Source organism: Diabrotica undecimpunctata, chromosome 9 (assembly GCF_040954645.1).
Source record: "Diabrotica undecimpunctata isolate CICGRU chromosome 9, icDiaUnde3, whole genome shotgun sequence".
NCBI lineage: Eukaryota > Metazoa > Arthropoda > Insecta > Coleoptera > Chrysomelidae > Diabrotica > Diabrotica undecimpunctata.
Window position 1 is genome coordinate 93906002 of NC_092811.1, and position 15056 is coordinate 93921057.

Below are 15056 nucleotides of genomic sequence, written 5' to 3' on the forward strand. Positions count from 1 at the left end.
TATTAAACATGTTACTAATGGCTGCTGTTGGATCTATCTTTTTTCTTTCTTCTCTATCCAGAGGGTAATCAAAACGTAAACATTTGAGAAATATTGCAAATCTTTCTTTTGACATAACACATCTGAATATATCTCTACCAGTGCCATCTGTAGCAAATATAGAATTTATATCTTCGTCATTGGATTTGAAAGCTGATGAGTATAAAAGCAATCCCAAAAAGGCTTTTAGTTCTATTTCATCAATTTCATTTAGTTCTGGTCTATTCATTCTTTTATAGTTTTCACGAAGTGCACGTAATTTATTATTTGCCCATTTACGTATTTCTTGTATTATGTCCTCAGAAATAAGAAAAGTTTAAAAAAATGATGAAGTTTCGTTTCTTACATCTCTGGACCGCACAGCTGGTACTTTTGTTACAAGGTTGTGTAACGGAGTTCTTACATTTTTCGAGGGTACTGTAGTAGACCACTTAAAACGATTTTTGCCATAAAAATATGACTTACCATTATCATTTAAATGATATTCGTCTTCAGAACTTTCCGACTGCTCACTTCCGGTGTCGTGTGAACTTTCAATACATACTTCTTCGCTTGCATTGTCAACATCACTATCACTAAAATATTCTAAATCACTAGGTACTTCGTCAGCCCATTGAGATAAAACAGCCTCAAAATCATCATCTGAAAGCTTTACAGTTTTGCGGTTAATTAACAGCAAAAGAATACACTACACTGCTTTTAACTATAGAAACGTAAATACTGACATGCGGTACTTGATACCGCAAAAAAACTTTATGTCAACGTAGCTCAAAGACTAAATGTGTACTAAAACTGCAGCAGTTGAGAGCAGGTACAATTAAACCCCACTTGAAGGTACACAGATGGTGTTCTAAGAATCTTTTATAAAACACGTTTTACAACAAAATATATTTTCGGCTCGGTATGGCATACCGCATGTCAGTGGTTAAGGGTTAAATTTTATATCAATACTGAGTATACCGGTGTGTATTCTAGTTCTAACTGTGCATTTAATGTATCTGATGTGTGATTTTTTAGGGATTTTAATATTTCTAAATGTTCCAGGTTATTTAGTAAGGAGCCTTTATTACAAGTATGAAGGATTGTGATATCTGTTTGTGGATCAAAGCTGTGGTTTTTGATCCACAAGCAATATTTTATTCCAGAATCCCATATACATTCAGATACATTTGATATACCTCTTGGATTATTTAAATTTTCTACATAAAGTTTAAAATATGGTCCCCCATGGTTCTAAGTTTTTTGTTCACAGAATTTCATTAATATATTACTAGAAACTACATTTTCCTAAAACTATATTAAACATCAGTATTGAACTGGTATGGTACCTCAACTTATTTAACCCAAAATTAGTATTACATCCCATCTGGTTTCGAAATACACTCATTTTACAAAATATTTGATTTTAAATTCAACACGTGGTGGATTGTTCCCAAAATAACATTGTAAATTCGTTCAGACTAGCAGTATTAATTAAATAGATCTTTGTTATTCCTAATAACATGCAAATCTACATTTTCAAATAAAAATATTATATTTTAACTATAAACTGCTATAAATTTGAAATTGTTAAAGTGTTACAGAAATTATTATACAAACTCACCATTATTCATGTCGGTGATATTTCTGCTCATGGTACAGAAAATTGAAATAAGAATAATTTTACTTTACACCGGTTTAAATAGAGAACCTTTTACCTGTTGGTATAACCAATTTCCGGTCCCAACTGTCAGATATTAAAATTACCAACTAACTATTGAATGCTTAATAATTCAGTCAATTTGCTTTTCTTTAATTTATCAATTACTTTATCATCAATAGTTTAATTGCTTATTATTTAAATTCCATATTAACATATCAACTGGAATAAATATTTGAAAATATTTATACACACCATGACAGAAACTCACACCAACAATTATTTCAAAGAAAGTTTATAATTTTGTTATACATTTTGATTACAAATGTACATATTTATATTTAATTTAATTACCAAATAATCACTTAAGTTTGTTCTGTAACTTTGACTAAGCTGAGTTAGTTATCATAGAAGATGTATTACAACTACAATTATTTATATTGTTACATTGAAATTTAATTATTTAAAGTTTGTTAAAGTATGCCAATATTAACACATCAAATAACTTTGATATCTAAAATTAAAATTAAAACATTTTTATACATTTATTAATATCAGCTTATTTCATAAAACTAGATAACTTACAGCTTAACTTACAGCATTTAAAATAGAAGAAGAACTGTCACACTTTAACCTACATTTGTCAAGTTTACCTCTAAAATCTGATATATATATATATATATATATATATATATATATATATATATATATATATATAACATAAAAAACTCATTGTCTCAAAGTAAGAGATGTAGTTCTTCCAAATCCTCCCCCTTTTTTAAATTTAATGTCTGTTTCGTCCCCCCGTTTTTTAAGTGTTTTTTGTGTGTTTTCTGTGTTTTAAAGTGTCTCAATTTTAATTTTTAACTTTATATAGTGAACTTTACATCCATTTGCCACATATTACAAGATAACTCTATCAAAGAAATTTGATAATTACAAGCTAATCTAATTGCACACCCACACAATTTGTACATCTATTCTTATTCATTGTCTTACAACTGTCACCTCCCAAAACAAAAATGAAAATCTCAATAAATAACACACATTTCATAAATATATCTCCAGAATAAATATAAATAACTTTAAAGAACTTAATGGTATAGAACATTACTTTCATCAAACAAACACTTACATTTCACCTATCTCTACTTCATTGGATAAAATCTGTCTCCTCAAGAACTTCCCTGTTTACTGTTAAACAATTACAATAGTTGACTTGAGTTCTCCAATCAACAATACAAGATAGTTTGAAACATGGTCTTTCAACCATCAATTAATAGAGTACCGGCATGTAAGTAATGTTTTATTTATTTGTTTATTTATTAATTCATTACAGTTTAATAGACTATTTTACCAATTTGTGGGTCTTACCTTGTCTGCTTAAACATCTTATTCATTTTGAAAAACCACAGACATGTAATATTGGCATAATTACTGTAATTTATATAATTTATATCATCTATCTTTATTTTATCTTTATTAGACACCCTAATATGGGTTTATTATTTTCAGCATTTATTTAACTTTGTATCGTGACCTGAAGATGCTTTGCATATTGTAGAAGGCAAAACCGGTCGTCTGATTAGTTAAATTAAATTGATTGTGAGTAAGTCTAATTTATTATTTCTTTTACCTTTTGAAATGGACTCACACAAGCAACACATTCATGATTTTTAAAAAATATTATATTTAGATAAAATTAAACCACGACTAATTATTTTTTATTTTAAAAAATACTTTAACTCTAATTGTTGGGATAAAAATCAAAGCTCTACTAAAACAACACTCCGGTTAATATTATTGAACTTTACTAAGAACCTATAATCTAAAGGGGGAGTATTATCTTAGGGAAATTGCTTTTTCCCTTCAGAGGTTAAAAAAATTGTCCACTAACCCATAAATATTTTTTATGGGCGCCAGATATTTGTTTATCACCCTGTGAATACCTCCAGGTATTTGAATAAGTAATCAATATTCAGAAACAAATTAAAGAATATTTATGGATGGAAATACCGGTCCTGACTGAGCACAAGTTAACCTGTGTTTTAGTTATGATCGTAATTTAGACAAAAAGTGCAAGTAAAAGTCTGATCTATTTTGTGAATGTTGTGCATATCAATAAAAAAAGGCAGTAAGTGACCAACGAGATATTATTTCTCACTTAATTATTCCAAATAACAAACATTTTTTTGTATATACCAATAATATTATGTACAAGTTCGTCAAAGTTAGCTCTGTCTTTCAGTTTAAACTCTAGCGATGCGAAAAATAAACAGAGAACGCATTCGGAGTAAAGAAGATAGCAAATGCGTTCGGATTTTAAAATTATTTTATTATGAAACTACGACTGGGGGAGGGTCAATTGAACTCAATAGGTATTGAAATTTAAATAATTGGGAACAATTATTCCACGTAATATTATGTGATGAAAATTATCGATTTTTATTGTTTTGAAAGATGAAATATATTGTAAAAAATTGATATTTAGAAATCAAATTATTATTAAAATCATTTCAAATTTTGTTTGCTTCTACAGTAGAATAGATTTAGATTTATTTTATTTCATTACGTTATACATATATAATACACGTTTGTAGCAAGTCATAAGTAGTATAAAACATAAATATACATATATATATATATATATATATATATATATATATATATATAAACATAATTTAACATGTTTGAAAACTAAAAGCAATAAAAAAGTTCACATACAGATATTGCACAAAATTGCAAGGAAATACATAGCTAAGTAATTTTAGGTATGTCCTTAACAAAACAAGCGAAAGTAAACTGCCTGTTAGAAAAGTGACAATCGTTAAAAATTTCATTGTAAATTGAAAAAGTATAAAAAATAGTTTTGAAGAGAACAAGAAATAAGTAGAAATATAATAGGCAATTTGGGAATTCAAGGTATGGCCTTAACAAAACAAAACTTCGAAATTTGAAAAGTAGTAAAGTGGCTGTTAGAATAGTCACAAACTTTAAAGATTTATAATATATAAATGGTCATTTAATTTTATAATCAAGTTTATCTTCCAAAACCAGAATTTTATTAATAACATAACTAGTTCATTTTTAATTAAAAAAGTCGACCATCATTTTTTCTTAATATGATCATTTTAGCATTGTATAGATCATATTGAAATATAAAAATAATAGTATATTACTTTATGAGATGGAGAAGCATGACTTTTCTTGACGCGCCCGATAATAGAGTATAAAATAGAGCATAAAATTTTTTCTTCAAACGTAGCAATTTTCAACCATAAATAGTACAATTCATACGCTATTTTTACTCGAAATTAACTGTGACAACTATCAAAGTCGTCTAGATGTTAGAAATTAAAATAATTAAGTCGTCGGTGGGATTTGCGTCTCCCTGGTTACAGTTGTTTGACAGTTGTTTGCAATTATTATAAAGACAGCTTATTGTTGTTCGCAAGCCGCCGGGAATCGGGAATGATTGCTGAAAGTTGTTCTCGACCATTAGTAAGTATCATCAACAATTACCAATGCGTATCAAGAGTCGGGAACATTTTTGCACGGTTTCAATTCTGAAAATGCCTTATTAACTATTTGTTCTTTTAATATTACTATAAATAAAAATGATGTTTAATTGTTGTTAATGACATTTGTATTGTTGCTTTGTGACATGTTTCATATTGTTGCCATGACAACATTTTTCCCTCCGCCGTAAAGAAATGGGAAAAAACTGCTGCCGGCGGAGACATCAAACTTTGACAGGATTAAGTTAGATAAGTAATGTCATCATTATTTGACGTTTGAAGAAAAAATAAATTGTTTAACGATTCTTTTTTTGCTCTATTCCGTAGTCCGTATTCTTACTTTCTATTATATAATTATTACTTTCTACGCAATGTTTCCTTTGTCTGAGTTTTTCGCCAACGGAAACTAATTTTATGTAATACTTTTCGTACGATCCTGTGTAATGAATTTCATTGACAAATTTCCTGTGTATGCCTCTCAATGTAGGAACTTTTTTTCGTGGACGTGAAAACTTATTTCACATATTATCCAACTTAGTTTTGGTCGCACTTTTTTTACTTTTAATATTGGGTGTATGGAACGAATCACTTTCACCATCGTCAACTAATCTCATTTCCTTTGAAATTTGCTTTACAGATCCAACACTAACACCAGTTGCGCGCGAAACACGTTCTTGAATTTTCGTTAGTTCTATTATGGAATGTTTAGCCTCCGCTTCTCGTTTCATAAAATATATCACATTTGCTATAATTTCATGAGATTGACCACTCAAAACTTTACGATAAACTTTTGATTTTAATTCCATTGTAATGGAACCGGATTAATAAGTCCTACACCAGTGTAATTAATATGCGTCTGATCTGTTTGCTTCTGCTAACAAAATGGAACTGAACCAAGAAATTTTCAATCGAGGTTTAAATTGATAAAAACTGGTTGGGTTACCATCAGGGGACAGGCCGCACTCACTCTTGCGGATAACACCTGTTATTTTAAAATAATTTTACCGAAGCAAGTATGGATATAAGTAATGCACAACAACTTGATTTCAAACTATCTCAATATAAAATAAATGTACCAAAAAGCTACTCAGCAGTGACCAATCAATTTAAATTTCCTTCCAAAGAACAAGCACTAGTGTTTAGTGCAATTAAAAATACTCCGCTTCAAGACTACCTAATTCCTCTTGGTAATATAATTCAACCGAAAAATATCATTTTCGCCTCCCGCCTTTCCAACAACCGAATCTAGACGTACCTTGCCAACAAAAATATCCTAGATGAGTATAGAGTTCTTAGATAACCATGGTCAAATCACTATCCGAGAAGAAGTTTTAAGAGCTAGATGGCTTATAACACCTGCTGAAAGAATTGGTATGTCAAACGTATGCCCAACTATTCCATATAATATTCTTGAAAAAATCGGTCTAAATCTTATTTGTCCCATAATATTCCTAAAAATCGGTGCAAATCTTCCCGATTATAGCCATATCCTAAGCGTTAGACGGCAAGTATATGTTAGCCCTCATAATTTAATCATCTCAAGCACCATAACAATAACATTCAAAAAGACAAACTACACAGTATTCTTTTCACAAGATAGGAACGTCTGCTTTACATGTAAAAAACCAGGACACGTTGCAGCAGCCTGCACCGAATCTACAAATATAAATATGAAATACAACAAACTGCACTAAGTTCTACAACTTCTAATATTACAACTGTAGCTGATTTGACTGCACAAACTGTAACAGAAACACTTTCTACACAATTCTGTTCCTTTGCCCGTGAAACTAGCCAACCTTCAATGTCGCCGCCTAATTAATCTATCTCCATTATCACACTAAAGCACCCTTCTACAACACATCGAGTCAGAATTACCCAATGTAAATACACAAAAAAAAAAGGAAAATAAAGAAACGCATTCAAAACGCTCTATAAATGAAGTCATCTCTCCAGAAACTGACACTGCACCTCAAGAAAGCCCAATTGTAGCACCAAAATCCACAGGAACTCGAAAAAAGCCAAAGAAAACTAAACTTGTAGAAATGCATTCGGATTTAACCTTTTCATCCATGATACAACCAGCCAAAATCTTTATCAATAATCACGAACCAACATTTCCACTGAACAGTGAACAATTAGCCCTCCCACTAGACAACACTGCCGGCTTATCTAATCCCATAATTTCGATCAAGGATTTCACTTCTGATTTGATAGGTCTCTAACATGTTAAGACAAATCCGCCCCTATTTAAAAGAAAGGTCCATAAAATCAAGACTAACTTAAAAAATATTTGCTTATCTTGGAGAGGTGGGCTCTGAATTAGAAAGTGATGTATCACAAACCAGCATTTATTAGCAGCCATCGTTTAGTTTTTATTTTTTATTTAAATTTTTTATTTCTTACATTCAACTCGATCATACAATGGAATATCGATGGATTCTTCCATCGCTTGGCTATGCTACATATTATCATTGCAGAAAACTGTCCAGACATAGTCTGTCTACAAGAGACCCATTTAAAACCCCAACAGAAATACAGTCCTAAACAATACATATGCTTCCGTAAAGACAGGATACCATGCTAGTGGTAGTGTTATGATATTAGTAAAGAAAATCTTTCGATGCAAATTTATTTCTCGTAGTAAGCAATTTAGAAGCTATAGTCATCAAAATTGATTCCTTAATGTCATTTTATCTATGTAATATCTGCATTCCTCCCAACTCACAGGTAAATTATGCGGATATACCGCACCTTATACACCAAATTCCAACACCACGTATAGTCGTCGGTGACTTGAATGGACACAATATAATATGGGGATCTTCTAACACAAATAAGATGGGAAGAATAATAGAAAACCTAATACATAACGTTAGTTTAAATTTTCTTAATGATGGAACCCCTACGAGGTTCAACTCAGCATCATTAGAATTATCGGCAATTGACCTAAGTCAATAAAAAATTCCAAAAAAATCCTCATAGTCAAAATACGTCTTAGTACAGTTGTACTCCAATGAGCGAAGTTTGAAAAAGGGTGAACAAAATTTCCGGTTTAAAGTATTTTTCATCAATTAACATTCTTAAAATAAACAACACCACAGTCTCTTCTTCACAAGACATTGCTAAAACTCTTGTTTTCACCTTAAGCTTATAAGCTTAAAAAAAACGCACCATCTTGTCTCTAGAAGAATCCCACGAAAACCCCCTATCTCAACCTCTTACTATTATAGAACTAAATAACTCCTTACAAGATATGAAAAACTTAAGTCCAGGACCCGACAATATTCCTGTTGTATTTCTAAAGCATTAATCAATCTTAGCAAAACCACATCTACTGAAAATTTTCAATCAAATTTGGCAACAACGACAATATCTGTCTATATGGGCAAAAGCCACAATTTTGCTGTTTTTAAAATCCAGAAAGCCTCGACTTGATCCAGAATCATACAGACCCATCTTTCTAACATGTGCCATGGCTAAATTAATGGAGAAAATAGTCAATGCCCGGCTTATGTGGACACTGGAAAAATTTCTTCTTACCAGCAAAACGGCTTCAGACGTAACCGGTCAGCAATTGACAATATCGTAAACTTACAAAGTGATGTCCAAGAAGCGTTAGCAATGAATCAAATGTGCATAGCTATTTTCTTCGATATAAAGAAAGCCTTTAATACGTGTTGGAGATTCAACATCATTAAAACATTGTACGCATCTAATATTAGAGGACACTGCTTAGCCTATATCGAAAATTTGTTAAAAACTTTTCTTTCCAACTGATTTTTATACTGCAGAAAACGGTACCTCGCAAGGCTCAGTACTTAGTCCTACCCTATTCCTATTTGCCATAAACAACATAATAAACAAATTACATAAACCTCTCAAAGCTCGCCCTAAGGGCGCCGATTTAGTGGTGTACATTAAAGGAGCACAAAAAGAATCTATGTGCAGAATAGTATAGACATTTTAACCCAACTAGATAAATGGACAGCTATTACAGGCTTCGAATTCTCCGTTACAAAGACAACTGGTATGGTGTTTACGAAAAAATGATCCAATACACCAGTCCTTTATCTTCACAACAGCATCATTCCCATCCAAAACTCCGTGAAATTCCTTAGTATGTGGCTGGATCAAAAACTTTCCTGGAAAAAGCACATACAATACTACTTGGAGCTAACATGCAACAAAAGACTCAATTTGCTTAAAACCGTATCAACTCGTTTCTAAAGTTCCGACTTCTCTACACTACTCCTTCTGTATAAAACACTAATTAGATCCAAACTCGATTTCGGTTCAATTGTTTATGCCTCTGCAACCAAGAGTACCCTAAAACTGTTAGATACAATCCACAATACTGCACTTCGGATCGTTCTCGGAGCTTTTCACACTTCACCCATAGAAAGCTTATCTTCCGAAACTGGAGAACCATCATTGCATTATAGGCGGGCACTTTTAACACTTTCACACGCTTCTTCTGTAGCTGCTAATAAGGATCATCCACTTTTCGAAAATACTTTTTCTAAAAATAATCTTGACTCTCTTTAATAAACCTCGTACTGGAAAACCTTATTACACACGAGTAAGATCAATTCTGAATAATTTTGACACAACAATCCCAGATGTACTTCACTGTAACATCTAACATCCGACTCCATGGTTAATAGGCATCCCAAATTGCACCACCTTTCTAATAGAGTTCTCCAAAAATAAGAACATACTAATCAAAAACAAACTAAATGAGATTCTTGAACGAGACTACCTTATTGCACAAATATCTTTACAGATGCCTCTAAATCTAATGATGGCATTGGTTGTGCAAATGTCACTCCAATGTCTACTTTTAACCTTTGTGTCTATACCCAGGTACCTGGGTATCCTTGGTAATTGTTTTATCTGAATCATTGACGATAGTATAAATATTTTTATTCGAGCTTCTAGTTATTCCTAAAATTATTTAGAACGAAGAGATTTATAATAAAAACCAAAGAAAAAAATGCATATAATATATTAAAATTACCTGTCAAAGTTTTTACACCATTACGTCCACACCCGTGGCAGCCGGGTAACACTAATGTTTAGTAAATTATGAAGTTTTTTTTTATAATAAAAGTGATATGGAAACGTAAATAAAAGTTACATTTTAAACACATTGTCCACACTTACTTTTACTGAGTGTTCGTTACATAGTGGACGATTACAAACATTACATGATTTTCGTGTCTTTCTTAGCCGCTTTTTCGCTAAAGACATACAAATGTAGCAGTTTCCAACAATTTTGAGGCGTCCAGTGGAATCTCGAAGTGGTAATGACTCTGCAGTATTACTTGAATCTGTAGGTAGAGTTTTTCCTAACATACACTCAATTCCTGACCTTGATGAAAAATTTCGGTATACATTTGGTACTTTAGATCTAGCAGAAATTGCAGGCATCACTAGTTGTTTCCCTAAGTCTTGTAGAAAAATTCTACGCTTACTGGTCTCAGTAGAACTCTGTGGATTATTCTCTGTATAAATTATATAGGTTGCTAGGCAAGCTACGTCTAGGATATTGTAAAAGAAGGCTACTGGCCAACGCAAAGTTCTGCGTTTAGTGGAATAATGAGAAACCATTTTGTCCATGTTGTCTACGCCTCCTTTAGTTGTATTATAGAACTGAATTATTTCAGGTTTATTTTTTGGTCCACTTACATTATCGTTGTCATGCATTGTTGACAGCAAGATAACGCTTTTTTTCTTTTTTGGTACATATGAACAAATAGTAACACGATCTGCACTGAATCCGTGTAATGACGACTCAGGCTCACGCTCTGGCGAAGGCAGCATTTCTTGTGGAATATATGTTTTATTTCTTTTCAAAGTACCAACTAATGATAAATTCCAAGACAACAGGAGACGGGCTAGTGGAAGAGTTGTGAAAAAATTATCCATTGTTATGTTTCGTCCAGAATTTTTGTATCGGTAACACAAATCTTTTACTACGCGTTCACCTTGATTAGTTTCACGTCCAGTCGAATTTTTTCCAGTATAAATTTGTCCAGTTAGTGGATACAAATTATTGGCGTCACAAACCCACCAAACCTTGATGCCATACTTGGCCGGTTTTGCTGGCATATATTGCGTAAAACGTGTCCTACCTCTAAAAGGAAATAACTGTTCATCCACAGTAAGAGAATCCGACGGTACATAGTTACGACGTAAATTATTATTGAGAAGATGGAATATATATGTAATAGCTGCAGCTTTATCATTTTGCAAACGTTCTGCACGTGTTTTGTCATTGTCAAACCGTAAGAATCGGCTGATGCTCCAAAAGCGATTTATGCCCATACTTGCTCGGTACAAAGGATGGGAGTCTGTTTTCCATAAATCTTTCGAGTGCTCTGAATTTGAATGCCGTACTCCTGCTGTAATAAGAATACCTAAGTATGCATCAAATTCTTCTGTTGTGAGTGACTTCCAAACATTTCGAGGTTTGTCGGGGTTTTCAACATTATACTTTTCACAAACGCTATTAGCTTTTCGATTGGTTTCGCGTATAATTATGTCACACATTACGTCACTGAAAATACATTTGAATGTATCTCTAGTCGAAAGAGTTTTAGTAGAACGTACTGGGCCCGTTTTTTCACGCAAAAGGTTACGTTTCAGTGTTCGACTTGCAGTAAACGGTTTTCGTTGCCAAATCGTTTTATCTTTTGCAACCAGAACATCACTTTGGGAAGAACTTTCTTGAAAATCGTCAAATTCTTCATCACTACTATCGTCGCCGTCGGTATCGATTTCAATCTTATTATTGATATCAGTAAAAACGTCCTCTACGTCAGAAGCTTCATCTCCATCCGGTTTGCTTTGAGAAACATAATCCTTATCTGATTCCTGGTTTTCGATATTTTTGTCTACTTCCTCATCTATATCGTCTATAAATTGTTGCAAGTACTTCTGTTGCTTTTCATACATCATTCTAAAATTAAATGATCTATGTATAAAACATTGTAAAAATAAACAGTAATAACTTACCTTCTAAATTCGCTAGCACTCACTTCTCTTCTTGCCATTATTACAAGTAATTACAACATAAAACACGCATATAGTCACAAAAATATTAACAACTTGTAAGCACAGTTAAATAAACACTGATAGCAAACAAAGAAAAATCCCAATTGTCTGTTATTTTCGGAATGTACAAGCGAGGTTTACCCAAACAATGCCGGGTACCTGGGTAGCACGGGTACAGACTCCCGTATCAGGTACTTGGGTATTGACATAACGGTTAAATTTAAACTACCGCCCAGCTCAAGTATTTTCACCGCTGAACTGTTTGCTTTGTACTGTGCCCTAAAACATGCAAACCTCTCAAGAATTTTAAAACCTCTGTTTGTAACCAACTTGCTCAGCTCTCTTCTTGCAATACAGCATCTGTATGCTAAACAGCCATTGGAGCAACTAATAAAAACTGACATTACAAATCGCCCAAGAGAACCACATTACTCCTAAATTTATCTGGATCCCATCGCATATAGGAATTATCGGCACTGAAGAGGCAGACAGTACTGCTCGTGATTGCAGCTACAAGTGCCGAATCTGAATAAGTGCATGGGAGTGTATGTAAAGATCTCAAAACGTTTTTTAAACAAAAAGTGATTGGTCAGTGGCAGCGCGAATGGTTTCTATTGTAATCTAAATTAAGATCGCTAAACCATATACACGACAGTGGAAAACTAGTGCCAGTACACGGTTTATTCAAACAGTTCTAACGCGCCTACGTATAGGATACACTAAGATCACGCACTCGTATTTACTTTTGGCCAGTGAACGTCCCCATCAGGTCAATTAATATTTTGTATCAGATTTAAAGTTTTGTTTACTGAGTAACGCCGCTAATAACCTGTTGGTAGATGCGCCAACGTTTCTTTTTAATAAAAAAAATATTTATGGTTCATGAATCTCCCTTGAACAAAATACATCCTGGGGTAAACTAAATATTATGTCAGTAATATAATACAATACCCTTCAAAAAAACTAATCAGTGTATTACGTCAAATTTAATTTTATGTTATAGAATATCTCATGAGAAAATAAAATTTTAACATAAATTTTGTCTAAGCATCTAGCATGATTTTTTTCTTTAAATCGATACCTCCTACGTATAGTGTCGTAACCAACAAATTTGGGTTTTTCCCTTTTTTTCATTTTCTTACTTCTATGTATGTAAACCATCGAGCAAAAAGACAAAAGAGGGAATGTAAAGGTAGTGGGGGCAAAAATATTGTTAGACAGGAAATGCCATCTTGAGAGGCCAAATTAAACAAGGAAAGGAGTCTTTCCTTGTTTAAGAAATCAAATTTAGTTGGGTTATGTTATTATGTGTCCCAACTGTCACATGAAATCTTATTTATATTGAAGTTTTTTAACAATTGTTTCACATTTTAGACTGTTATCGTTAATATTTAATTAAAATTTTCTCGTCTAAGACACATTCTGAAAACTATTTTATAGCTACTGTTAATAAGTGTCGGAAAATTTAAATTTGGCGCATTCGCATTTCCGGATATGTCCGCCATCAGAGGCCACTTTTTTGGTCGCCTTTTCATAACAATTAGATTCCCTCTTTTGTCTTTTTGCTCGATGATGTAAACTAACGTCTGTAATAATTAAAATTTCAATCTTTCTAATGAAAGGCCTCCAAAATTAAAACGTAAAATGTCATATGTTTACTTTTGTCCAAGTATACAATCGTATGTTGATATTGATATTTTGTAGTAAAATGAGTATTTTAATATAAACGTAATAATTTTTTTCTTCAAAAGTCAAATAATGATGACATTACTTATCTAACTTGATCCTGTCAAAGTTTGATGTCTCCGCCGGCAGCAGTTTGTTTTTCCCATTTCTTTACGGCGGAGGGAAAAATGTTGTCATGGCAACAATATGAAACATGTCACAAAGCAACAATACAAATGTCATTAACAACAATTAAACATAATTTTTATTTATAGTAATATTAAAAGTACAATTAGTTAATGAGGCATTTTCAAAATTGAAACCGTGCAAAAATGTTACCGACTCTTGATACGCATTGGTAATTGTTGATGATACTGATGGTCGAGAACAACTTTCAGCAATCATTCCCGATGTTGGCGAATCATGAGGGTTTAAAATTTTTTGAGCATTATCGTTCTTACTTCTTATTGAATCCTCTATATATACTTCGGCAACCGTGCTTGATTTCCAGCCCCCATATCGTTTGAGGCATTCTAGATTTCCGCCTTCATCAATTAAAAGTGTTGCTGAAGTTTGTCTTAAAGAGTGACCCGTGTATGCGCTTGCATCGTTTAAATTTAAATAACTACCTACTTTTTGGGCTACTGCGCTAATCGAATGTATTCCCATGACGCTTCGGTAACACTTTCCATTTTGGTACTTGATAAAAAATTGGTTTTCTGTGAAATTTTCAGGTCGCAGTGATGCATACTTTTTATACAGTTGAATGTAGTTTTGACCAATTATCGTAAAAGATCTAATTTGTCGTGTTTTACTGTCTGGGATTTTGATAATTATTACATTTTCTTTATCCTCAATGTCCACAGTCTTCATTTTTACCATTTCGTCGCATCGACAGGCGCCGGTAACCCCAATTAACAAAACAATCTGAAATATTTTTATAATTTAGTAGAGTATACTACATGCTTTGCAATATAATTTTTTTTACCTTTAATCCTAAATACAACTTACCTGGCGCTTCAAACAAAAATTTATCAAACTCGTCTTTAGTGAAAACTTTAGACTTCTTTGCAGTATATCCTTCGCTTGTTTTTTTCAGAAAGGCACGTAACTTTAAAAATTTGCTTATATCCACA